Source organism: Dasypus novemcinctus, chromosome 17, assembly GCF_030445035.2.
Source record: "Dasypus novemcinctus isolate mDasNov1 chromosome 17, mDasNov1.1.hap2, whole genome shotgun sequence".
Lineage (NCBI taxonomy): Eukaryota > Metazoa > Chordata > Mammalia > Cingulata > Dasypodidae > Dasypus > Dasypus novemcinctus.
Genome location: NC_080689.1, coordinates 72,245,346 through 72,271,797, shown reverse-complemented (window position 1 = coordinate 72,271,797; position 26,452 = coordinate 72,245,346). Strand labels below are relative to the sequence as shown.

General features: G+C 36.2%; 1 long non-coding RNA gene across 1 annotated transcript; it reads left to right on the top strand.

Annotated features, from left to right (window-relative positions):
• The first annotated feature begins 469 nt into the window (after window positions 1-469).
• On the top strand, window positions 470-26,452 carry LOC131273869 (uncharacterized). Its single transcript, XR_009181038.1, has 3 exons — window positions 470-579; window positions 15,522-15,672; window positions 26,404-26,452. It is a non-coding gene; the product is annotated as an uncharacterized lncRNA (long non-coding RNA).

Genomic DNA, 26,452 nt, shown 5'->3' with positions numbered 1-26,452 from the left:
TAAATCAATTGATCAATGAACAGCAATGAGCAGAGATGAAATGAGGAGCTATTACGTGCATTTACAGAGGTATGTGCATTTTAAAAAGGAGTTTCAGGAAGTCCAATGTCTTCAGCCAAAAGAATGAATTCTAAATGTGAAATTTCAGGCACTGTGGCAGAATGGACAAAATTCCTTTTTAAGGAGAGGTTTTTTCTGAGTGCTTCCAAATAAACCTACTTAGGTAACGAACTCCCCCATGCTCTTGAAAGACTGCCTGGCTTTGGCATTTATATGGCAGAGTAAATTTCCTTGTTTCTCATTTGATTCTATTTATGACACAACACGAAGTCATCTTGATGTATATTATGACAATCTGAACATTCTATGAGGTAAATATGATGAACTGTAATGCCCATCTTTAATCACTAAGGTGATAAAAGATAAACTGATGACTGCTAGAGCAACTAGAAAATACTGGAGACGTAAAAAGTAGCAGGTCTGAAAATTTGTTAAATTTAGAGTTATTTCAGCCATTACCATATGAAAACACTTACCACAAATTGAGGCTTGGGAGTTGTCGCTTCATCCTGTCAAGAGGTTTGTATAAATATCACACTGGGAGGAAGTCATTAATTATTTTCCTTCCTTCCATTTTATGATTATTTATAGAAATTCACTTTGGTTAAAACATTTTTCCTTCCCTTCATTATGCATACATAGATACAAGCAAAAATTATGCTCTGATAATCATATTTTTACATCTTATTACGAGATTCCCATAGTCTAAATGCCTTGAAAAATGAATATAAATATATTTATGGTTCAATGAGAAACCACTGAGGTGTTAAAATATTTGAAAGTACAATCCTCAGAAGGGTAGTTTGAAATTTATATTGCTTTAAATGTCAGAATACAAAACAATATCACTGAATATGATCAAAAGACAACAGATAACATAGATTTTAAAATGTAAGTGACATGCATTTAGCAGCAGATATTTATTTTATTTAAACAGGTAAAATATGCTTTAATGCAGAAAACAAAACAAAAAAAATCAATTTATTTGGTCTTTCCTATTATTTAACTTAACCATTGGCTATTTAAAAGCAAATTTATTCACATCATGGCAAAAACTAAGATCATCTGGGCATCAGTGTGAACATTTGAAATTTCCATTAATTAATTATGTCTCTATAGTTTCATGAGACTCTGCTATGCCTTCCATTCATTCTGTATTTTACATATTTTTTGATGTTATTATTGGATGAAATTAATTTAATTATGATGAAAACATACTGTTAGCAAACTAAAAAAAATAGATTGTTCCCCTCTCCCTTACCCACCCTTCTGTTTTTGCTGTGTCCATTTGCTGTGTGATCTTCTGTACCTATTCCTCTTTTTTGTCTTCTCTCTTTCCTCTAGGGTTCACCATGATTCAATCCTGGGGATGAGGTTCTCTGTCAATTGCGCCACCTCAGTTCCTGGTCTCTGTTGTACTTAACCTTGACTCTCCCTTTGTCTCTCTTTTGTTGCGTCATCATCTTGCTGCGTGACTGACTTTGGCTGGCACTGGCTGATGGTGCCGGCACTCAGCTTGCTGCGTGGGCACTCGGCTGGCCACATGGGTACTTGCGAGCTCATCTCACCGTGTGGGCACTCGGCTTGCCACGTGGGCACTAGCATGCTTTCTCTTCTAAAAAAATGATTTTAAATTAACAAAATATTTGTTGTTTACCCTTACGGTCAATCTAAAATAGTTTAGAAACCAAAGATTAAATTCTTGATATTGCCTAAGAGCTACTTTTTCACTGACTTTATGCCTTCCTCTAAATATAAAGATAAAGTGAAATGGAGTATCTGCAAGGGATGGACATTAAGGTCAGATGGATTTTTATATGATAAATTTCTTAGTCGGTACTTAATTTCTCTTCCTCCAAGTGGAAGGTACAAGATTTTTGCCTCATAATCTGTCAAACAGAGATAATAACCTCTGATTTCAGTAACACTGAAGACTGAACTAATAAACTGTATCCAGCAAACCACCAGAAAAATGTAATAAGTATAAAAATCAAGGGCCCAAAACGTAGGATTCATAGTAGAACAGACATATACAGAAACTGAGTAAGTGTGCTGTACTGTCAGAATGAGGAATAACACTGCACAAATATTAGAAAGTCATACAGAATGTAAAAAAATAATAAAAATTGAAGATATATGGGAGGAAGAATTATACTTATGAATCCAATAATCATAATAAAAATGAATGAAAGGGAAAAATGTATTTGATGAAATGTTGACCACAAATTTTCCATAACTAAGAAAATAGAAAATATGGAATAATTCACATTGAAAATGTTTATAGGTTGCCAAACATCTTAGAGGAGAAAACAATCATGTTTTCATATTATAACAAAGCTATAATGACAATAATAAAATTGCTTTAAAAATCTAAAATATAAATCTGATCACAAAATTAACAATCAGAATAACATCAGACTCAATAATATGTTGGGTATCAGAAGAAAATAGAGTCATATTTTCAAAGTTTTGAGGGAAAATAACTTCTATCCTTTAATTTTACATCTAGTTAGACTATCTTTGAAATGAAATATTGAAATACATATATTCAGACAGAAATAGAACAAGGTAGAAAAGGAGGAAGAAGTAGTGCAGCAGTGCCCCAAAATGTGTCCACCGAGTGCGATGAGTGTGCCGCAATGATGGGGGAGGTTGTTGGTGTGGGAGGAGTGGGGTGGGGAGGTGGGGGTATACAGGAGCCTCATATTTTTAATGTTACATTTTTTGTGTGTGATGTATGTATCTTCAAAAAATACAGTTTACAAAAATGACGTGTTTTTTTAATGTTTTTTTAATGTAACATTCTTTGTGATCTATTAACTTTAATTTTTAAAAAAATTAAATTCTTAAAGAAAAAGAGGAAGAAGAGGAAATAAATTCAGAAGGAAACTATGCAATAATTCCCCCATCTGCCCCCTCAAATCGTTATGCAGAATTATAATTCTAAATGTTACCATTAAGGCCAGGAAAAAAGAGGGTGATGAGAGTATGGGAAGGAACTTATGGGAAGGAATAAAGGAAAATATGCAATAGAGAAAGCCTGAATAAAAAGACGGACGTATCCCAATGTAATAACGATCACAAGAAATTACATGGATTAAACCAAAACGGAGCTACCCTTGGACAGGACACAAGATTCAAAACTATGTAGTTTAAGCAGGCACACTTTAAACAAAAATGATATAATTTAAATAATGGTTTGAAGTGACTATAACAGGTGGGGAAGAAAAAAGGCTTAGATAATAAAATTAATTTTAGAACAGAATAAAACTGAAGGTGAAAAGCATTATTGGAGATAAAATGTAATAGAATATTCTGGTAAAATAGGATGATGACGGTATTATAGTAGTGCACATAAGTGGATCTAACAGCCTTGCTTCAAAAGATAGAAAACAATAATTATCAAAGTAAAGATAAGAAATAGATGAACCAACACTTATGCTGGGAATTTTTAGCTATATCACTTTCAGAAACGTGATGGATCAAGAAATGAAAATAAGGAAAATTTAAGTGTTTTATGTGTATAACACCTGACTTACATGAGATGGAGAGAAAGCATTATATTTGAGACCATTTATAGAACATTCTTAGAACATTTTTTGAGGTACTCATAGAAACATTCATAGAAATCACCTTTATAGGAGACCACAAAGAAGTATGAGAAATTAAACAGAAATCATGTTATACAAAAACTACAGATGATTTATTTATTTATGTTTAGGATGTATGGATATCACCCCCTTTGTTGAGCACATTCTAAGGCTTGTGGTGTGTATAAAATACTCATATCAAATATTGGAGACAACAATAAGATTAGTGAAGTCTAGGAGTAAAAGATATTATAAATCCATTTCTAGAAAACACTGCAAGATGATGTGGCTAGCAGGGGCATCCACCCTACATTCCAGCTCATAACAACTCATATTCTTCCTTCATACACTTTTTCATATGGTGTAAATACAACACAGCTTCACAGGCCACAGTTCATAACAGCTTCCCTCTTTGTTCATTTACAATGATAGATTGTTCAATTGTCACAGCTGCTTAGGATAAACAGGATTAGGAGGGTTGTAATATAAGGGTGAGTTCACTTTGAATAAGCGAACAAAACTATTTTATGTGTGTTATATTAGCTAAAGGAGTGCTAAACCAAAGTACCAGAAATCTGCTAGCTTTTATGAAGGGTATTTATATGGGGTAAAATCTTGCAGTTACAAGGCCTTAATGAGCCCAACCCAAGCTGCTTTCTCACTGAAGTCTGTTGAAACGTGTTGAAGTAAGATGGCGGGCAATCTCTTCCTGGTCTCTCCTTCCTTCTTCTTAAGGCTCCATGAGCCCAGCTTCTTCCAATCTCAGCTGTAGGCTATCATAGGGATCATTTCTCTTCCCAGGACCCTGCTGTTTGAGTCTTCTTCTGTCACATGGCAGGATCAAATTGACCAAAATCTCTCTACTTCCGTGTCTATTGAGCTCTCTCTTCCTGTGTGTCTTCTTGAGTGAATGACCATTTATATCAGCCCACCAAGGGGGTGGAAACTCAACCCTGAGTCATGCCTTACTGATGTGGTTGAATCAAAGCCCTAATCTTTTTTTAATACATATTTTTATTTATTTTAAAAATATACATAGATCACATAAAATATTACATTAAAAAATAGAGAAAGTTTCCATGCGCCCCACTCCCCACTTCCCCCTCTTTTCCCACATCAATGACTTTTTTTCATTAGTGTGATACATTCATTGCATTTGATGAGTACATTTTGGAGCACTGATACACAGCATGGATTATAGTTTACATTGTATTTTACACTCTCTCCCAGCCCATTCAGTGGGATAGGCAGGATATATAATGTCCTGCATTTATCCCAGCAATATCATTCAGGACAATTCCGAGTCCTGAAAATGCTCCCATATCATATTTCACTTTCCCTCTCCCTGCCTTCAGCAACTCCCATGACCACTGTCTCCACATCAATGATATTATTTTTTCCATTGCTAGAGTCACAATAATTCTATAGTAGAATACCAGTAAGTCCACTCTAATCCATATTTTATTCCTCCATCCTGAGGACCCTGGGCTGGCGATACCCACTCCAACTCTCAATTTAGAGGGGGCTTTGAACCCACACAGCCGGTGGATGGGACTCTCATGCCCACAGCTGTAAACTCTCTCAGTTCCTTGATGTGGTGGTTGTCCATCCTCACCATCCTCACCTCCTTGTTAGCTGACCTGGGTAAGTCCAACAAATTGGTCAGTAGGTGCTGCAACATTGCTGAGGCTCATAGCCCAACTGGCACATGAACAGCCCAGAGATTCAAGTCTTCTGGGCATGCACCAACCCCAGCACCAACCACAGGTTCAATAAAAGGGACAGAAGAGGCCTGTATAGAGAAGTCACATCTGAGTCCAATGCTGCTACACTCAGGAGCACAAATTCCAAAGTAGAGCCCACTGGTATGGCACCAAACTCCAGAGCCATCTGCCATGACTATAGAACCTAGGTGTCTCCATAGCCCATAGGAGCACCACTACCTAGGGTTGTATCTACTTTGGCTGTCTCTGAGATCCTAGTGAGATGTCCGTAAGTGCTACCCATCTGATGACCTCCTGACTCATTTTGAAATCTCTTAGCCATATAAACTCATTTGTCTTTACCATTTCCCCTTTTTATTCAAGGTCTTTTTCTAGTTGCATCACTAGCCAGTGATTGGTAGTAATTCCTTGGCACCAGGAAAACTCATCCCTGGGAGTCACATCCTATGCTGGGGGAAAAGTAATGCATTTACATTCTGAATTTGGCTTAGAGAGTGGCCACATTTGAACAATATGGAGCCTCTCAGGTGGAAACTCTTAGATACCTTGCAACACTATGCCAAGTTGAAATTTCAAGTGCAACAGGTTCATAAACCTAAGTATCAAGGGCCCATCATTGGACTATCCTTCTTCACTGGTCGTTGCCCTTGCACCTCAGGGATTGTTGCTGTTCCACTGGGGAATGTTACAGAGCTCCCCAGGATGGGAACCCAGCTTTCCCTCAGTTGTCACCCAAATCTCCACCCACTGTGACAACACCCAACAAACATCTGAACATAGGAGAACTTCCTCCCATGCATCCCCCATCAATGATACCACACAGCAATCCTCCTCCCCTGCCGTAGTTGAACCCCTCTGTGATTCAAAACTTCTTCAAAAATGAAGCCTAATATATTGCCAAATTCATTTAATAGGAGAAAGAAATAGTAATGATACGTTTAAAGATTAGAAATAGAATACATAATAATTTAGAAAAATTAAAATAAATTTTAAAAATTGGGGTATTAAAAAATGAAAAATACTATAAAAATTTTTTTTTTCATTTTACCTTTCATCACTGTAATAGGCATTGTCCTGTATGTACACGGGCAAGGCAGTCTCTTCCATTTCTTCCTCAGTGTCTTACCCTCCACTCTTTTATTTCATTTTGTCTTCAAAGAAGTTTTAGGTCCTAGGAAAGTCACATATAGAATATAGGGGATTCCCATATATCTAACATCCTCCCCCTTTTTCCTCCTTCCCCCAAAATGATCTTTTTACATGTGGATGTTACACTTGCTACAACTGATATATAAATATTGAATCATAGCTACTAACCATGGCCAGTAGTTTACATTATGGTTTACATTTTAGCCTGTACACTTTTATAAATTTTTGGTGAAATTTAACATGGCCTGTATCCATCATTGAATGCTCATGTAGAACATTTCCATTGCCTCCCAATCTCCTTCTCTTCCATTATTCTGTTCCTTTCTCCCCCATCCCTCAGGGTCCACAGTGATAACCAAGCTTCACTGCTTGAAGGAAAAGATTCACAGATACTTGCAATAATGCTGAGGGCTTGACACACTAGTCTGTCCTCCCCCATTAGGAGACACCCTCCCCTCTGTTTGAGAACATTGGGACTCCCGGACTGAAATGTCCTAATCTTAACAGGTAATTTAATCAAGACGTGTCAGCTGCATCTCGTGCATTCAATGGGTATCACACCCAGAGGAACAGACCATTTTACAAATATAATCTTTTTCTTTTGGGGGATTCATAAATAATATCAAACTGCCACATGTGTACAAAGAGGTAGAGAAAGACACGAAAAGAAGGGCTGTGGATAGAACTATAGTTTAATTGATTGTGAGTTAAGTAGCTGCATGCAGAACTAACAGAAGAATTAGTTGTCTATATGATAAGTGGAGATTTTCATTACACAAAGTAATTTAGGAAATTGTTATTACCAATCAGAATATGCTCTTCACTTGCACTGGACCCATCTCAGATCCATTAAGAGTGGGTTGCTTCTCACAAATCTTCCATTGGGTATAGCATGTTATGAGGAAAGAATAAGAATTCTGATGAACACAATAGCACACTGATCAGTAATTCTAAAGTTTTTGTGTAACAACATTCAGGCTTTTGGACAAGCTTGGGGGCCTTGTACTGTATTTGGGGAACAGAGCTGCTTGTACTGAGATCATTGGGCTAGAGCTTCAGGGATTATTTCTAAGAGAATTGAAAGACACAGAGGGACCATGATCTAAATTGGACTTACCTCACTCAGCTAACATGGAGGTGAAAAAGGTCAACCACCACACCAGGGAGCCAAGAGTGCCTACAACTGAAAGCAGGAGAATTGCATCCATTATCCATGTGGAATCTAAGCCCCCTCTTGATATAGAGGTGGAGTGGACACAACCATTCCAAGGTCCACAGGATGGAGGAATAGAGTATGGATTAGAGTGAACTTACTGATATTCTATTCATGAACTATTGTGATTAGTAATCGAAGAAAATGTAGTATTGGTGTGGAGAAAGTGGCCATGGTGGCTGCTGAGGGTAGGGAATGGGAGGAAGAGATGTGATGTGGGGGCAATTTCGGGGGTTGGAGTTGTCCTGGGTGGTGCTGCAGGGACAGTTATCAGACAGTGTATGTCCTACCATGGCCCACTGGGTGGACTGTGGGAGGGTGTGGGCTATGATGTGGACCATTGACCCTGAGGTACAGCGGTGCTCAGAGATGTATTCACCAAATGCAATGAATGTCTCATGATGATGGAGGAGATTGTTGTTATGGGGGGAGGAGTGGGGTGAGGGAGGTGGGGGGTATATGGGGATCTCATATTTTTTGAATGTGATATCAAAAAAATAAAGACAAAAAATAAATAAATTGGGATAGAATGATGCTGGTAAAGTCCTATCAAGGATATTTTAAGTTCTGTCATTGAGGTCAACTCTGCCATCATCCAGTCCATACCACACATAGAATGTATTTGTCACTGTATTTCAGATAAGGTCAGTTCAGTTTGAAAATTTATTAGCCACATACTAATAGCATGGATCAGAGAGTAGATCTTTGCAATTCTGGTTTATTAAAAAATGAAATCCTTATTTACTCAAGTTCATATTTTTGTGAACTCAACTGGTGCTAATATTATGAGATATGCTTTATACATTCTGTTAGTTGGCAATTTTATTTGGTTGCTTAATAATTAAAAGAAAGTAGGGAATGGAGGTGGCTCAAGCAGTTGAGTGCCTGCTTCCCACATATGAGGCTCCAGTTCAACTCCCGCCTGCCGGTACCTCAAAAAAAAAAAAGGTGATTGGTCTGCTGGAGGCAATGCTACTGCAGGAATACAAATTCTGACTATTAATAATTACCATGTTCGTGCTCCCCTTTCTTCTTAACAATGCAGCAGCTAAAGGCAGCTAACTCAGCCAGTCTAGCCTATTTTTAGGAAGGAGATTAAAGGGACTTCACAAAGCACTCCAGGATTTACCAACCGTATCTGACGAGATTCTCCTTTTAATTAACCCTAATGGCAGTTTCGCTGTGTCTTTATTTCAGTGATGAAGAACGACCAATCAGTATCTTTCCACCTTTGTTTCCCTGATTCAACAACTGTGGTTCTTCATTCTCATCCCTGCAGCTTGCCAGGGAGTATTTCATCCTGAATTCCAAGTCTTTTTCAGAAGTAAAATCAGAATGGAACTTGACCTTGAATGCTTCTCCTGTTTGTTCCTTTAGGGTTTTATAATTTTAGCACAGATTTTACCTTTTTTATGAAGTCCCCTGACCTTTTCAAGGCATTCGAGCATACTCAGTGTGTCTTTTTCCTACGATAAAAGTATATGTGTGTGTGTTTACATATATACCATTTTTAGAAGTTATTATTTATTGTTATTGTTTACATATTTTTCTTTGAATGGTGTTGTGAACAATTTACTTAAAAGTAGCTACCTTTTCCCCATCTTGGAGCTCCTAGAGCTTAGATTAGGATAAAGAAATAATGCAAAATATATTGTGAATCATATGCAATTAGGATACTTTTCTTCTCACATTCCTATACTCAGGTGTGAACTTCTCTCAGTATATTCATAATTCTATAGGCAAAAAAAGTAAAGACAATCAGGATCTGAATCTTACCTAAATAATTTACATATTAAGAAGCTTCTGAAGTTACGAATGCAGGTGGATAGTTTATGTTATGACTGTTCTGAAAATATCTTTACAACAATCATTGTCACCATCAAGGAAGGTACCGTTAAGTATGGTAGCAATATGTAGAGGGTAATAACTATAAGACATATTAGCTGAAGATAAAGCTCAATGGAAAAGTTCAGGGAAAATACATGCAATTCAATGTGACCAGTAAAAGAATTCTTGTTCACCAATGATGTATATATTTTTAAAATAATTTGTCAGTCGTAACCAGGTTAACTGTATATTTAATGTTAGCTAGATTTTTATAGTTTTGTAGGTTATACTACAACTAAATGAACTGCATCATATCTGGTCAAGGATGTAAAACTTATCTAAAATGAAATAAAATATAACTTTATGTTTTGTCCTTGAGAAGCAAAGTTTAATATTCAATATGCCAAAAGCAAGTAAAATGGCAAGCAGTTGAATCCAAAAGCCCTGTCCTCAAAAACTAACCAAATGCATCAGGATTGAATACTGAACTGAAACATATATTAAGTTTTTTAAAAGTAGCATTATTTTCAATTACTGATTGTATTATCTCCATGTACCTATACCCCAACTGGGAGCAGGATGGGAGATTGCCACTTACTGGTAATTCAGTGACCACTGGTTTAAAAACCTCTTTCAGTTTAAATCATTCCCTTTTTGGTAAATATCAACTCAAAATCCAATTCTCATATACAGTTTTCCCCATTTATTTATCTTCTTTAACTATGTGGTTCCTTGGTGTAGAGGAAGAGTCCTGATAGTCATGCTGGTTGGTAAGGGGTGTAAATCTGTTTCTCTGCTGCTCTCCAGCTGAGCTGTCCCACCTCTTATCTGGGTTTGTGGCTTAGCAGGCCCTTTTTGGCCTTCAGATGTGTGCTGGTGCCCAGGGATACTGACAAGTGATTATAGATTTGTCTGGTATTGTCACTTGTCATTGAGTTCTCCCCCCTCAACAACCTCCTCTTCCAAAACCCAGTTCCCATGGAGAACTAGCAGCACTACACTGGAGAGCTGTCTCACAAGACCCCTCTGCCAACCATGCTATATTGCTCAGGTGCCATTTTAAACGTAGTGCTAAGTAAGTAGGGTACTTCTCTCAAGACTTGTATCCCACTCCAACTCCAAGCTATGCCCAGGACAGCAGGTGACTGGCACCAAATATTTCTGGATATTTCCACTAATTGCAACCTCTCACTTCTCCAATTCCACTGTCCCCAAGGCTGGAAAGGTGGAACATTTTCCTTCGCATGTTTCAGTGATTTTCTTTATGTCAGATCATCACTTATCTCTATCTTCACTTACTACTTATCACCATAAATGTGGTTCTCAAACTTTACTATGCATTGAAATCACCTGGAAAGCTTTCTGAGCTCCAGGTCCAGAATTTCTGAGTCAGTAGTTCTAGGAAAAATCCAAGTATTTGCATTTCTAACAAGTTCTCCTAGGATGCTAAAGCTACTGGCCCAGAGACCACACTTGGAGAAACACTGGCTCCTAGAAAATATTACATTCAAATATATAAACATTCCTCTTGATAAGTTAGTGGTAGCTCAAGGAATTTATAAAAGCCTTTTTTTTCCCCTTCCTTAACAAAGCTTGGCTTTCAAAAATATTGCCTTGCAAAGGATAAAGAAGAAATAACAGTCAAAGTTGAGAAATGGTTTGTTACTTTAGCTGATAATTCATCCTTCCCTTGCAGCACTGAAACCCATTGATTCAATGGGAGGGAAGCCAGAGGGCAAGAAGATTTTCAGGACATGAAATATTTCAAAAAGACATTATCCTTGCCGAAAAAATGAACAAAAAATAAGATGGAAACTAGCAAACAATACCTACGTTACTGAAACTAAGGAAGAGTCACAATCTTATGACTTTTTTTTTTTTTTCAAGTAGTGGCTGGGGAAAGAGAGAGAAAATATACCAATATCCATGGTTCAGTTTCTACCTCAGCTTTCCCAGAAGCAGTGCAGAGAAGTTAATGGAATACAATGTCACAAAGGCTTTTTATTTGGAGAAAAGCTGATGAAGGAGATAATTAGGGAAGACTTGAAAATGTCTGAAGAAGTCTCTCTCAATCACCACAGAGTTCCTAAGATACAGAGACATTTCTAAGGTTTGGGATTTGTTTCCCCCTTTTTGTGAGGAAAATGGGAGACAGAGGAATCGATGTAATTGTGGCATCCCATAGCTTATTATTTCTTCTATAAACAGGGTTGAACATAAAAGAGAAAATAGCCAAGATATGATGGAGGAATTGTCCCACCTGGAGGGAAGAGGGAGATAAAGAGCCCACTGGTAAGAGTTTGACTGAAAACTTCTCAGGAAGCCGACACGGAAAAGTGAAAGAGTGAAACAAGGGTAGAAAAATAGTGAAGATTAGTGTATTAGTTTTCTATTGCTATGTAGCAAACTTCCACAGACCTAGTGGCTTAAAATAACATGGACTTATTATCTCATAAGATTTGTAGGTCAGGAGTGTAGACAAAGCCTGTCAGCATCCTGTCAGGGTTCTGTCAGGATGTGAAGGGTGTGAAATGAAGTAAGTGTTGCTGGACTGTAGTCTCATCTGAAAGCTCCCCTGGGGAAGAATCTACTTCCAAAGACATCCAGGTTGCCGGCAGAATTCATTTCCTTGTGGTCTGACTGACAGTTCTCCTTTTGTGCTCACTGGAGGCTGGGGTTTGCCCTCAAGTTCTAAGGGTTGTCTGCAGTTTCTTGCCATGCGGGCTTTCCCACACAGCCACTTAATGTGCCAAGCCTGCAACGGAAGTCTCTAGCTCTGGTCTGCTAAGATGGAGTCTTATGTAACATAACAAAATCAGGGGAGTGGTATCCCATCACCGTTGTTTATATTTGGTTGGTTGGAGGCAAATCACAGGTCCTGCTTAAATTCAAGGTGAGGGAATTACACGCACATGTGAACACTTGGAGGTTGAAATCGTGAGTGGAGGGTGGCCGTCTTAGCATTTGTCTGCCACCACTGGCTTTGTTCAAAAAGATTCTAGGACTCCATACTCAATTGGAGAAATAAGGGCAAAATCTCCATTCCCTAAGAAAGAAAATGTTCTACGTTTCCATCCCTTGCAATCCTGGATTTGAGGTGTTTAAAGAAATTGCAAAAATCATGCCAACTTATTATGACTGTCTATAGATCCAGCTGAGCTTTCCCTTAACTACTCATTGCCAGTTCTCAGACCCTGCAAAAGCAGATATAACAAATAATAGTCAGCCCTCAAACAGAAGCTCTTAGGAGGAAGAAAAATACTACTCTGGGATGGGAGGTGAAGAAATTCACCCACAGTACACTAAAACCAAAAGATGGTGTAGAAAAATCAAGAATCAATTCTAGAAGAAAATATAATCCAAGAAATTCTTTTGTAGGTTGAAAGGAAGATGGAGTGAAGGATGGAAGCAAAGATTAGGGCAACGCTTCTCAAACTTGAGCAAACATCCTAAATCACCTAGAGAGCTGATACCACAGAATGCTGGATATAATAGGTCTGGGGTGGGGCCCAATATTTTCTACTTTTACCAATTTCCCTGGAGTGAAGAATCTGCCGAACCAAGGACCAAACTTTGAGAACCACTATTCTAGAGGATGCTTGTTTTTTCGGGATTGTTATTTTCTATTATAACAAGATAGACTTTATATTAGTTTTCTATCTTCTAAACTGATCTAATTTTATAAAATGTGAGTGTTTTGAAATATCATGCCTGCTGAATGTTCTGTTTTTGGCCATTTTAAAATATGTCTTCATCATAGTGTTTTAAACAATATATTAAGTATAAAAATAAATAATTTACATGGACAAGATTAAATGGAAGCATATGTAAGTATATTTCATGTAATACCTGAAATTCACAGGCACTCAATATGCTGCTTGATTTTCTTCTTAACTGAGTGAAAGAAGGATAAAAAGGGGCATTTTTTATCTAATCCCAGGTGTTGTATCACAAACTTCTTGCGTCTTTACTTATTATCAATATCTAAATTTTAGAACTTCATACAAATCAGAGTTTACTAAAAATGATATGTTAAACACATTTTTTTTCTAAGAAAACGTGTCATTCCCTTTAAAAATACTTTGATGCTCTTTTCTGGCTAAATATGCTGGACAGAAGGCCAATTTTCATTAGGTGTCAGAAAATGTGTCAGAGTATGTAAAATGATCTAATGGCAAAATTATCCTTTAGCAACTTCTAGGATGAGACCTATTTCTGCTTATCCTAGCTCCTCCATCACAATTTAATTTGTAATACCTTTTCACTGTGATTATGCAATTTCTTCTCCCAGCCCTCTTTCTGAAACCCCATCTGAATCAGCACTACCACTGGGAAATGCCTTATTTTCAAAGTAGCAAATCATTATGCAGACGTAAATGTAAGTGATGAGAATAGGTACATCAAATTAATGTTGGTTTTCCCATGGACAGAGCTGTACCATTCATTCTCTGTTCTTATCAGAGAAAATTGGTTGAGAGTGAAGAGACTAATGATAAGAATGAAGCTTGATAAGGATTAAGAGTTTTAGTAGTGTATAGGATGGGAAGGCTTCTTTATCTGCATTGCAGGATTTTTATGAAAATCAAATAAAATAATACATGCAAAAATTCTATAAAATATAGAATTGATTGATTTTTTGATATAACTAGCCCATGCATAAACAAAAGATTTTAAGTATTTTTCAGAAGGAACTGACTAAAGATTGAAAAGAGTTTCTCAATTTTAAAGAGCAGAGGCCAATGAGACTGAGTAAAGGAAGGAAAAATGAATGTTGGAGAAAAAGAAAAATGAATGAAATGGATAAATAAGGCAAAAAAACACGCAAGAGTATGAAAATAATGATTATTCAAGATACGTTTGTAAATGGACTAAATTCTCATTTTTAATGCACATTTGTAAATTAAAGCTGACACATATTAAAGAGAATTCTTCCCCCCCCACCACCTTATGTAAATATGAAAAAGACCAAAAGTGGCTAAATGGGCAAGGACAGTCCATGCAAACTGTAGGAAAGGAGGACATTGGAGACAATATTATCAACATACCTTTTCATATAACATTCCTTTTCTAGATTTAGAACAAAAAGATCATTCTCTTAAATAGTGTAATTAAATCTTATTTATTTTTGTTAGTTTCTCTTTTCTTAAGGTATAGTTTCACAACTCCTTATTGGTTTATTAACTTTTTAGGATATTATTTCATTTTGGAAGAATCTTTAAGTTTCAGAAGTCAAATTTTCTTTCCTGGACTAATTTTGTTTACTCTCTGAATTGAGGATAAAATTAAGCAGTTTTTTCAGATGACTCCATTGTATTTGTTTTAAATTATCTTAGTACATGTTAGATTTCTGCAAAAAATTCAAATAGTGTTTTCCATGTATCCATATGATCTCTTCTTGATGTAGATTATCAGTCATTACTTCTATTGGAATTTATTACTTCCTTTTCATTCTTAAGGAATTATTGCTTTTGCCGTGACAGGAACACTTTTTTAAATGCAATTTGCTTCTTGATGGCTCAATGTTTTCTGAAGATATCTTTGTTCATTTTGGTTGCTTTTTACATATTCTCTTAATTTTGATCTGAACTTTTCTCAGTTCTTTAATAAAGAAGGTCAAAGGTGACTTGAAATACCCAACGATAAATCTGTTATTTTTCATGCATTTTATTACAGGATTCTAAGGGTTCTTTCTAAGTTGCAATGACATGGCATTGTTTTTCTCAACTCAACATCCCTTAACCATCTAAATACCATCTGACTCAAGAGAAGTGTTTCAGGAGAGGAAGCCAGAAGTCAAAGAGACAGCTGTCTCTGTCAACTCCTGGAAACATATCTTTCTTTTGCAAATTTTACAATAACCATATAATCATGAGAAAACATTGCTAGAAAACTTCCTGGGACTTGGAAAAGGGCCAATAAAAGCATAGCATCCTGACAGTTTCATTTTCTTACTTTCAGGGCATACTCACCTCTGTTGAGAATGTTTGATTGCAAATGGGATGGAAGCCTGATTAGGTTGAAGTTATGATAGAAGGAGGAGAAGAAGAAACTGTAAACATTGGCATCACTTTCAAGGACTTTGCTTCAAAACGGACTAAATCTATGACTGGTAACTAACCACACGGGGTATATGAGAGAGGAAGTTTCAATGCATGTTGTTTTTCTCTTGTTTGTTTGTTTTGGAAAGATTGGAAATATAATGTCATGTTTATATGCCTCAGTAAATCACCCAATAAAAAGAGAAAAAAAATTGAGTGCTAAAGAAAGAAATGTTCCAGGTCGCAACCCTTGAATAGAGTAAGGGAATGGGTTATACTTAAAGAGAAACACAGAAGGAAATTAATTGCTCTCAGAGGCAAGGCAGAGTATGTGAGCATGGAGATGGGATGTGGCTGGATTTCGTGATGGCAAAATGAATAAATTCTCTTCTGATTATATTTTCTTATTCATATATGAGGTAAGATCATCCCTGAGAGTTTTGAGGGCGACAAAGTTAGGATATAGCTCTCTGTGAGAGTGGGAGCTTGAACTAACAAGGAAAGTGTGATAAGATCATTGGAAATTGCTAAGGGCCCACTTGATGTTTGTGGACCTAAATTTAAAGTGAGATTTCATGTTGGTGTCAGTTTTTCTCGAAGTAAATTCAGCTGCTTGTGTACAATCCCAGAGCCAATGGAGAGATGAATTTAACCATGGTCTGGATTTTTCCTGTGAATACACTGGATGGAGAAGAAGGAATGGGAATTGAGGAAATAGGCAGGGACTTGATCATAGGGATAAACAACAGAATTGAAACTCAGTAAGATGGCAGTGAATTTCCAGATGGGTAAATGAAAAGGAAACACACAGTAGCTCAGTGATTAGAAAGTGTTAATGAAATCAACCTTTGAACGTGGCTTTGTGAAAGTTAACTGAACATCATCTACCTGAGTATGCCAAAATTTTGTATCTAACAAAAATCATATGCAATTTTTCAGCACCCATGGACCATTGAAAGAATCAATCCTGTAAGAGGCCCTAAAGAAAACCTTACCAAGTTATAAAATTAGATAACTGAATAGGATGCTTGTCTGATAAAAATATATTGAAAATAGAAAATGAGGACAAATGTTAAAATACAAAAATCCATCTCTACTGAATACATGTCATTCACAGCTGCCTAAACATTTTCGAATCCTCTCAGCACATCTGGGAGGTTAGCCACAGTGCAATGGAATCCTTCCTTCTCAAAGTAGCGTACAAGGAAGGAAGGAAGGAAATGCACCTCAGCACTTCTAGCTTCCTTTGCCAACAGAGTGCACATTGGAAGTTAGGCTTAGCCAAGTGGATACACTCATGTTGCTTTGATGTGCAAAGAAGTCCTTTTAGGAGAATCATGCAGGGAGGGGATAATCTATCTCATTGGTGTTCTCTTTAGTCAGTGACAAGCAATGACAGTTCCTGCTTTGGGCAGACAGTATCACTGCAGCCTGAAGCAGTGGTGGCCCTTTCCAAGTGCAAAAGCTTCCTAATTATAAAAGAGGCAGCAGTCCCTCAGCAGACCAGTTTTATGTAAGCATGGAAGAACCATTCCTTCAGAAGTTCAGTCCAGAGTTCATTTCTTTAGCCCTACCAATAATTCTTTGAGCTATCTTTAGTGATTCCTATACCCCTTTATTCTAAAACAAGCTGAAGTGGATTCCCTTGTCTGCAACTAAAAATTCTAATCAATACACAATCACTTGGGATATGATACAATGAAAAGCAAGTGTTTCTATAGTTTCTGGGGGAAAAAAAAGAGAGGGAACAAAAGTGTCACTAAATTATAAAGAAAATAATAATAATGGGGAAATAGAATTCCCAACTTATTATAAAGTGATCATATTAATATTCAGAGGCAAGAACACAATTTCAAACACTTCCATTTTTAAAACACATTTAAGCTAACACATTTCCAGGAAAATAAGAGGTTGCCCATAATGGTGGCTATGATTATTAGTAGTGAAAGTAGTAAAAAAAAAAAAAAAAAGCAAAACACATTATTATGAAACAAACTCACAACTATGGAAAAAGGCATTCTTTTCTTTCTTACCTAATGGGAAGTGAAAATGACACAAAGCAAAATGTATCTACAGCCATATTAGAAAATAAGATGGCAGGCAATCTAGGTACATATACATATACAGATGAGGTGTGGAAGAAACTACAGAGCAATGTAAATAATTTTTAACAGCTGTGAGGTTATACAGGGCTTCACCTCCTCTTGTTTTTAATCCACTTTACTGAAGTATAATTCAATAAAGTATACAGGTTTTAAGCATAGAATTTTGTGACTTCTAGTAAACGTATAAACCCATCAAAATACCAGAGTAGTGAAAACAGAACATTTCCTTCTACTCTAGTGGAGTAGTTTCACTCTAGCAAAAACAGAACATTTCCAGCTGCTCTAGTGCTTTGGTGTTCTCTGAACACCCCAAATACTTGCCTCATGTCTCTTTGCAGACCCCACAATTGATTTTCTTATTATTATCACCACCACAGATTACTTTGTTTTTCCCAAAACTTCAAGACTGGAATTATACTCATATATTATATTCACCATTCTATCTGACTTTAATTAAAAATAATCTTTTTAAAGATCAATCTATGTTGTGTGTCTTAGTAGCTCATTAGTTCATTCTTTATTTTTCTCCTTTTTGGCTGAGTAGTATTCCACTACTGTAAAATGTTTTATCTATTTGCTGGAGGTTACAGTCTCCTCCCAGTTTTTGGTTACTAAGAATAAATAAAGCTGCTATGAGCATTCTTGTACAAGTCCTTTGGTGACATGTGCTTTCACTTGTACAAATCCCTAGAAGTGGAATTTCTGGGAGGATTCATAAGGTATGTTTAACTTATAAGCAGCTGCCAAACAATTTTGCAAAGATGTACTATTTAACTTGACCAGCAGTGTAAGGGGATTCCATTTGCTCTCCATTTTGTTAAACTTTGACATCCTCAATCTTTTAAAATCTTACCATTTTTAACTTGTACAAAATGTCTTTCATCGTGTTCTCTACCTTCGTATGCAACTTTTTTAGCCATTCTGTTATATTCTTTCATGAAATAGTTGTTTAAGTGTTTTGACCATTGAAAAATGAGAATTTTGTTTTCTTGATAAGCTATAGAAGTTTTTCATATGTTCATCCGAAGCATAAGTCGTTTGTTAGATACGTTGATTGTGAATGATTCCCTTTAGTCTGTGGTTGTTTTTTATTCAATTTTAACAGTCTTTTGTGTAGCAGAGGTTTTTAGTTTTGATTAGGTCCAATTTATCATACATTTTCTTTTATAGTTAGTGTCCTCTGTGTTCAAAGAAGTCTTTGCTCACCTCATGGTGGTAAATCGTTTATCCTTTGTATTCTTCTGAAAGTCTGCTTAGCTTTTGGATCCATCCTTTATTAATTTTCCTTAAGACTATGATGTTGGCCTCAAGGTTTTCTTCCACCTCATCCCCAGTGGATACCCAGTTGTTACATTGACCTTTTGCTAAAAAGACTCTCCTTTTCCCACTGAATAGGCTTGGCACCTGTGTTCTAAGTCACTTATGGTAAATAATGAGTTTTTCTCTTGTTTCTTTTTTCTATGCACTTGATTTGTTATTACTTACAAAACATAGATCCTTCACCTTTATTTTAAGTGTTGAAATTGTGTAGCCCAAATCCTTCAATTCTATCGTTTTAAAAATTGGCAGGCATTTCTAGATTCTTTTACTTTTCTCTATAAATTTATAAATTTTATTTCTTTTTGGAATTCATCAGCAATGTCAGACTACCACAGCAATCAAATGATTTCTCTCCCTTATTCTGTTTGCTGAATTAAATCGATTTTCAAACTTCGAAGCAAACTTGCATTCCTATGACAAACCTTTTAACATGATGTGCTACCTTATTAGATTTTGTTGCTTTCCATTTGCAAGTATTGTGTTGAAGGCCTTTTATTTTCTTGTCATGTCTTTGTCTAAGTTGGGTATCATGGTTATGTTGGCCTCATAAAATGAGTTGAGATGAGTTTCTTCTATTTTCTGAAAGAGTTTGTGTAAAATCAGTGTAATTTATACTTTAAAAGTTTAATAGACTCCACCAATGACTCCAACGGAGACTGGAGAGTTCTTTTGGGAGGAAATATTTTTAAAACTTTATTACTGTTATGAATGCAATTTCTTTATCAGATAGAGAGCTATTCAGATTTTCTAGATTACATTGTTTCAGTTTGGTAAGCTGTGTTTTTCAAGGACTTTGCCCATTTTCAGTCAAAAGTGCATCCTCTCCTCTAAAAGACACTTGCTATTCTGTCTTTGAAATTTTTCCAGCTCATGTCAAACCTGCTGCTCAGCTAAGGGGCTATATCTCCACTCTTATCAGAAGCTGAATTAGCTAGAGGTTTGGTTACAGCTTCCATCAAACTCAGTTCACCTTTAGCTTCAAATGCTATAAAGGTGAGTTCAGTGCTTCAGGTGATTTCTTCTAGATGATCCCTGAGAATAGACTTCATAATACCCTGAAATTGTAAGAACTCAAAGGTGCTATACCCCAAACCAGCTAGCCTGCCCCTCCAAGGTGGAACCCCTCCAAAACCTCTTTCTCTTTTTCAGATCTGTGTCATCAAGAGTGATGCTCCTTCATGTCCCACGACCTAACCAGGGGTTGAACTTCATCCCTTCCTGTTCTTGGTTTCCTCTGTCATTGTACTGACATTTTTCAACAATCAAGTTTTTAAAAAAAAACTTGGGGAGGACTCTACTGTATGAGCAGTTTTGGCAAATCTGCCAGAGGATGATTAAAAAAATAGTGGAGCACCAGTATCCCGATGATCAAAGTTTTATTCATGTACATGAAAGAGGCCCAATCACAGTAAATAAAAATTGCTTCATTTTATTGGTATATTGATACTCCTTTAAATAATTTCAGAAATGTTCCTTATCTTGAATCACTAAACCTAATAACAAACACTTAAATCTGAAGCAAACACTTTAAAAGATTACAAAAATATATTAGTTTTCTGTCTATCCACTTTTTTTTTGCCTATTATTTTTTGTATTTTGAGGTCTTCTACTTGTGCTTTGTAAACCATTTTAGAATAATGTATAAGAATGACCCTGTATTCCAGCTGTTGTAATAAAATGTATATCAAATATTAATATGCAATTATGGTAGATAGTGATTTCCTAATCTTTATGATTCTTTACAAATTTAAATTTCTCTCACTTTCATATTTTTCTTCAGCATCTTTCTTGCATCCTTTTGATAGCAGTAAGGTATTTATTTATATACATTTCTGTTTTATTTGAAAACATACTTTATGTGATACTGAAACCAGAGCTTGCTGTTTTCCATTCTTTATTGAATTTGTGTAATTCTTCACAAGGCAAGAATTTTATTTATATATCTGGAATGAAGAGAAAGTGTTTGTCTTTTACTGTTTTGCCACTTGCTTTGTTTTCTCTGTTATAGGCAACTATATGTTTTGTAAATCCGCAGAGACCAGAATAATTAGGCTTCCTGGGCAGCTGCAATACTAAACTTTCCCTAAACTGTTAGTGGGAAGATTGCCTCAAAACACTTCTTTTATTTTACCTATTGTTTCACCCTACAGCTTTCCATAAATCCCTCCATAAATCATTTGGGCTCTGCCATTCTTTTAAGTGCTTGTGTTTTTCCCCATTGTTTAGTATAACTGCATACTCCAGTGTTGCACAAAATGTGGGGAATAGGGGAAAGAATACCATATATGGATATAATACAGTTTGTGTTCTCCACACTCTAAGAGAGCAGGTGGGCCTAAAGAAACTGATAGTTGCCATGCTGATTGGGGTCTAATGTGACGACAGTGTGAGTCCGTTGAGCTAAAGCCCTCACGGGGTAGTTATCCATCAGACCTCAACCAAGGTGATGTGGATTGCCAATGTTCAAAAGAATCTGGCATATTTTATTATGTGGCCATGTGTTTAGGGGACTGTGATGTTCGTTCTGTAATAAAATGACATGTAAGTTGATCCCTTAGAAAAGATGGCTAAGTTAGGTTGCTACAAACTTATGATTTCAAAACTATCTGCATCTTATAATAAAGCAGGGAAGTATGGTTGTCAAAATCTGATTGTTTTCTATAGCATGACTACAGATAGTTGAAATATGAGATAAGAATAAGGGATCTGATCACAAGGGTTGAAAAATTTGGCGATTGCTGTAATTATACTTTGCCTATCTAAATAGAGTTCCTAAACTGGTATTTCAAACTTCTATGAGCCCTGATCCTGTGGGAAACAAACATAAATAATTCACAGCGCCTGCTTAGGTATGACATGTGATGCATTATGCACCTCTCCTCTTCCTCTCCTTTAATGTTTTTATCAAGCATTTAGGACCATAATTGATAACAGTTTATCAAATGGTAAGCTGATGAATCAGAGTGACGTAAATGTCATTCAGTTTGTAAAATGATGTTGCCAGCCTCAAAAGTAACAGTTTAGGCTCCAGTACAAACAACTTGCTAAAAGCCTGTTTCTTACTTGTAGTGGGTTGAATAACTGTCCTCTAAAAGGTATTCACTTCCTAATCCTTGGAACCTGTGAGTATTACTTTATATATCAAAGGCATGATTAAATTAAGGACATTGATGGGGGAGCTTATCCTGGGTTTTCTGTGTGGACCCTAATTGCAATTGCACGTATCTTTATGAGAGAAGCAAATGGAGAATGGACACAATCAGGAGAAATGGAGGAAACAAAGTGACAGAGGAGTTTGGGACTAGAGTGATGCAGGCACAAGCCAAGGAATGCTGGCAGCCCAGAAACTGGAAGAGGCAAGAAAAAGATTATGACCTAGCACCTCTGAAGGGAGCACAGACTTGCTAACCCATTTATTTGGGCCCAATGAAACTGGTTTCAGACTTCTGACCACCAGAACTTCTAGAGAATAAATTTGTGTTGTTCTAAGTCAGAAAGTTCGTGGTAATTTGTTACAGCATCTACATGGGGCTTTAAGTAAATCACCTTTTTTGTAAAGTCACTGACAGGCAGTAAGGGAGAGAAGAGGGGTATGGTGCTATTTACTCTTATCAGGTAGTTGGCTGTGTCTGATGTGGTGCTAAGTGTTCAACTCACATTGCCTTATTCCCTGGCTTTCCTAGAGAAACTTGCTAAAACGATGAAGCAGTGATCATGGGCATTCATGTTTCTTCAGATCTTCAAAGAAAGTAGAGTTTTCCAAAATTCTAAATAACGTCACAGGGATTTCAAGACTCTTTGGTGTCAACTGTAGAACTAAGTCTTATCCCCTGAGGAGTTTTGACTGGGAAGCCCTGGGTTGGAGAAATGGAGGAGAAGAGAGAGTTTCTAATACTCTTTATCATCAAGATTCAGACCAAAACAAGAGTATCTAATTGGAATTGGGTTCCTCGGGAAAGTGAGGCTACAAGAGCAGGCAGTCACATAATTAGTTCTGATCCTGCCTTCCAAGGAGTTGGTGAATGGCTGTATTTAGACTTGTTGCAAGTATCTGTTCTGAAGCATTCAGGTTAAATACAAATGAAGAGCTTGAAGAGTGATGAATTGTAGCTACACAGTCAGTGGCAGCTCCAGTTTTAGTTCAGGTCTTTCTATTTGGTGCCCATCTCTAGCTGCCCATCTAATTACCAGGTCGATTGCTTCTTATATGTTAATTCTATTTCAAAGAAAGATTGGAATTTTTAAAGGGAAAAAGTCATCCCTTTTATTTTTTGTTTTCCCCACAGTGCTTAACAATTATTTTTAATTATCCCTAAAACATAGTGACTCTTAAGCTTTTTTACTGTTATGGCAACATTTTGCAAGAGTATTGTTACAACAGTTCTCATAATAATAAAATGTTACAAGCTCCATAAGATTACCTATTTAGTTTAAGCAATAGTCTGTGGTACTAAATTTCTGTGCTTAAAATCAGGAATACCTGTATCTGAGCTAGAAAATAGATTAGAAAAAAGAAAATGAGGATGATCATTAAGATATAATGAAGATGAGACTGGTTTGAGGAGCTCTGAACTGCCCATGAGACCATGCATATGAAGAAAATAGATGGATTCTTTACTAGAAATGCATAAAGTACCCTCACACTCTGGGTGGCAGAGATATATATGGGTGCGTAGGCTATCCTTGACAATTGGGTGTTTTTGAAGTCACAACTTGTGGCAGATAACGTGTTGAGTCAAGTTGAAGGCACTGCCGAGATGAATTCCAGTGGCAGTTCTTGTGTCTTTCAAAGCAGGGCGGCCATGTACCTATTAAATTTGGGCTTTCACCACTAATTTGGAAAGAAAATGTTTTATAGAGTAGTGAAGTTCCCACTGTACTGCTTACTCTCGCAGTAGTTCCATTTCAATACCACAAAACAGATGGATCTGTTGCCTAGATCAGGAGTTGGAGAGCTTTTTCTATAAAGAGACAAGTAGAAATTCATTTTAACTTTGGGGGCCATGTATTCTCTGTTGCAATGACTCAATTCTTTCCTTATACCATGAAAGCAATCACAGATAATACACAGACAAATGGGTATAACTGTGTTCCAATAAAACTTTATTTACACAAACTGGTATGGTCAGTTTTGGCCTACCTGCCAGACATAGTTTGCCAACCTATGATCTAGAGAAGTAAAACCACAGAAAATATGAATTGTTCCTTCTTGCCTTTGTCTGGGGTTGAATGTTTGGAACATGGGCCTGCAATGTCTCTAAACTAAAACTATCTCAAATCCAAATTTTAGACAAAGAACAAGTAAAGAGCAAAGGAAAAAAAAAACCTACAGTACGAAAAGACAGATATCTGGAAATGGACCCCACCGAGAAATCAAGGCAAATGATTCTCGATTAAATAATATCACTGAAAGAAATTATTGAAAACATTTTTTTCTCACCCATTTCTGAATTGTAAAGAAAATGAAGCATAAATAATGCTGTGGTCAGCTAATCAGAATTATATATATATATATATATAAAATGTTAGATTACTGTCAAAATTTTATACTAGAACTCTAAGTCAAATTAATGGGAAATAGTTAAAGCGTTTTGGTAGAACATGTTTGTAAACAGATAAAAAATTGTATGTACTATTTATAATTTTTACAGAGGGATCTCTGACATACCAGCATTTCACATATCTCTGAGTGATTCTTGCTGGCAAAACAACTGTGAAAAGATTTAGGTGAATTTTGATAAATTTCAGACTAAGAAAGTTATATTAATGAAAGAAATACAGCATTACTTACAGAATAGAAAAAAATAATGGAGCCAAATAGAAAAGTCCAGGAATTTGTGATTCAAAAGCATTTTAGTTCAAACTATAAATTATAACCAGTAGGTTTGATTTGGAAAAAAATGGATAAGTAAAATCTTACTTGAGAACCTTAACTATGCTCCAGAATCAATTCCAGATTTCTCTAAAATATTTTTTCATAAATTGTTTTGAGCTTTTAATATGACAGCTTTTATCTTTCTTGTTCAAGTCATGCAAATATTTAATTCCTCTTAAGAATGATGAGATAAGATATTCATCTTAGTCACCAATATCTGTGCCTGCTATGAACAAATTGTAGAAGTAAAACCAAAAACTTGAGACATGTCTTTTTTACCATGTGCTGTTTAAAAACATTTATATTTCTGTTTAAACATGGCAATTGGTCATAAATATTTATTTCTTGGCTATTCAGAATACCCACCGAAATTACACCAAAGTAATAAATGAAACACAGTACCCTTTACTGACAGATAACAAGAAAGAAGAAAAGTGGGGACAAGTTGAATAATAAACATTTTGGAAGGTGAAGATGGATAGAGAACTTTTTTTGACTCAATGGAGATGGAAGGTGAGGAAGTCACAACCTTAATTGGCCCAGAGGATTATTTCTAATAAGAGAAACATTTCCTTCCTCAAACTCCTTAAAAAATATCATCCTTCAGAGATAACAAAGGGAAGTACTCTCATTATTTGGAGGTAACAATGGAAAGGCTGAGGTTAGAAACAAGATAATTATAATTACGTAAGTAGACACAGCTTATGATCCCCCTTCAGATCCTCTCTTTAGTCTTATAAATTAAGACCACTATTACGATAGATTCCTCATCATAGGAGACAAGTCTTTCTTGATAAAGTAGTCAGAGAAGCTCTGAACGCACAGACATCGGGCATGGAGGAAAATCAGTACTAGGCGACGCAGGTCTCAAAGATTGGAGAAATGAGAGATTGCTAGCATATGAGAGCTTGTAACCCCTTCCTGCAAGTTATTCTTAAACTACTAGTTGCAAGGATGCTTCATCTGCCTCTCTTCCCTTCCCATATACGAACAAGATTAAATGTATTTTCCTAAGAAATTGAAATGCCCTAGAGGATAAAATACTCTGGCAATGAATTACCCACTCTAGAAAGCCACCAATTTATTATATGACTTCTCACTTCCTAAATTCATAATTTTAAATCTTTACATGATTAACTGGAAATTATTGTGCATTTGCCCATTTCTCTGTTGTGATATTTGTCTTTTCTTATTGATTTGTTGAAGTAATATATTTAAGAGAGTGCATCTTTGTCTATTTTATTTGTAGCAAATGTTTTTACAGGTTTGATGGATGTCCATTTGTACCTTTCATGAACAGAAGTTCTTATTTCTATGAAGTCAAGTCTTTGAGTCTTTTTCCCTTTTTAAAAAATAAACATTATTTCAACTTCAAAAAAGACCAAAATAGCAGGCAAAAGGCAGCTTAACAAATTATGGTAGCATTACTTTAAAAAAAATTCTGTCCATACACATTTATATTATTCAATTTGAAAAACAAAATCTGTTTTTTTTTTCTCCAGTGTTCGGAAGGAGTAACAAATAAGCACAGATTGGTTAAATGAACATGGC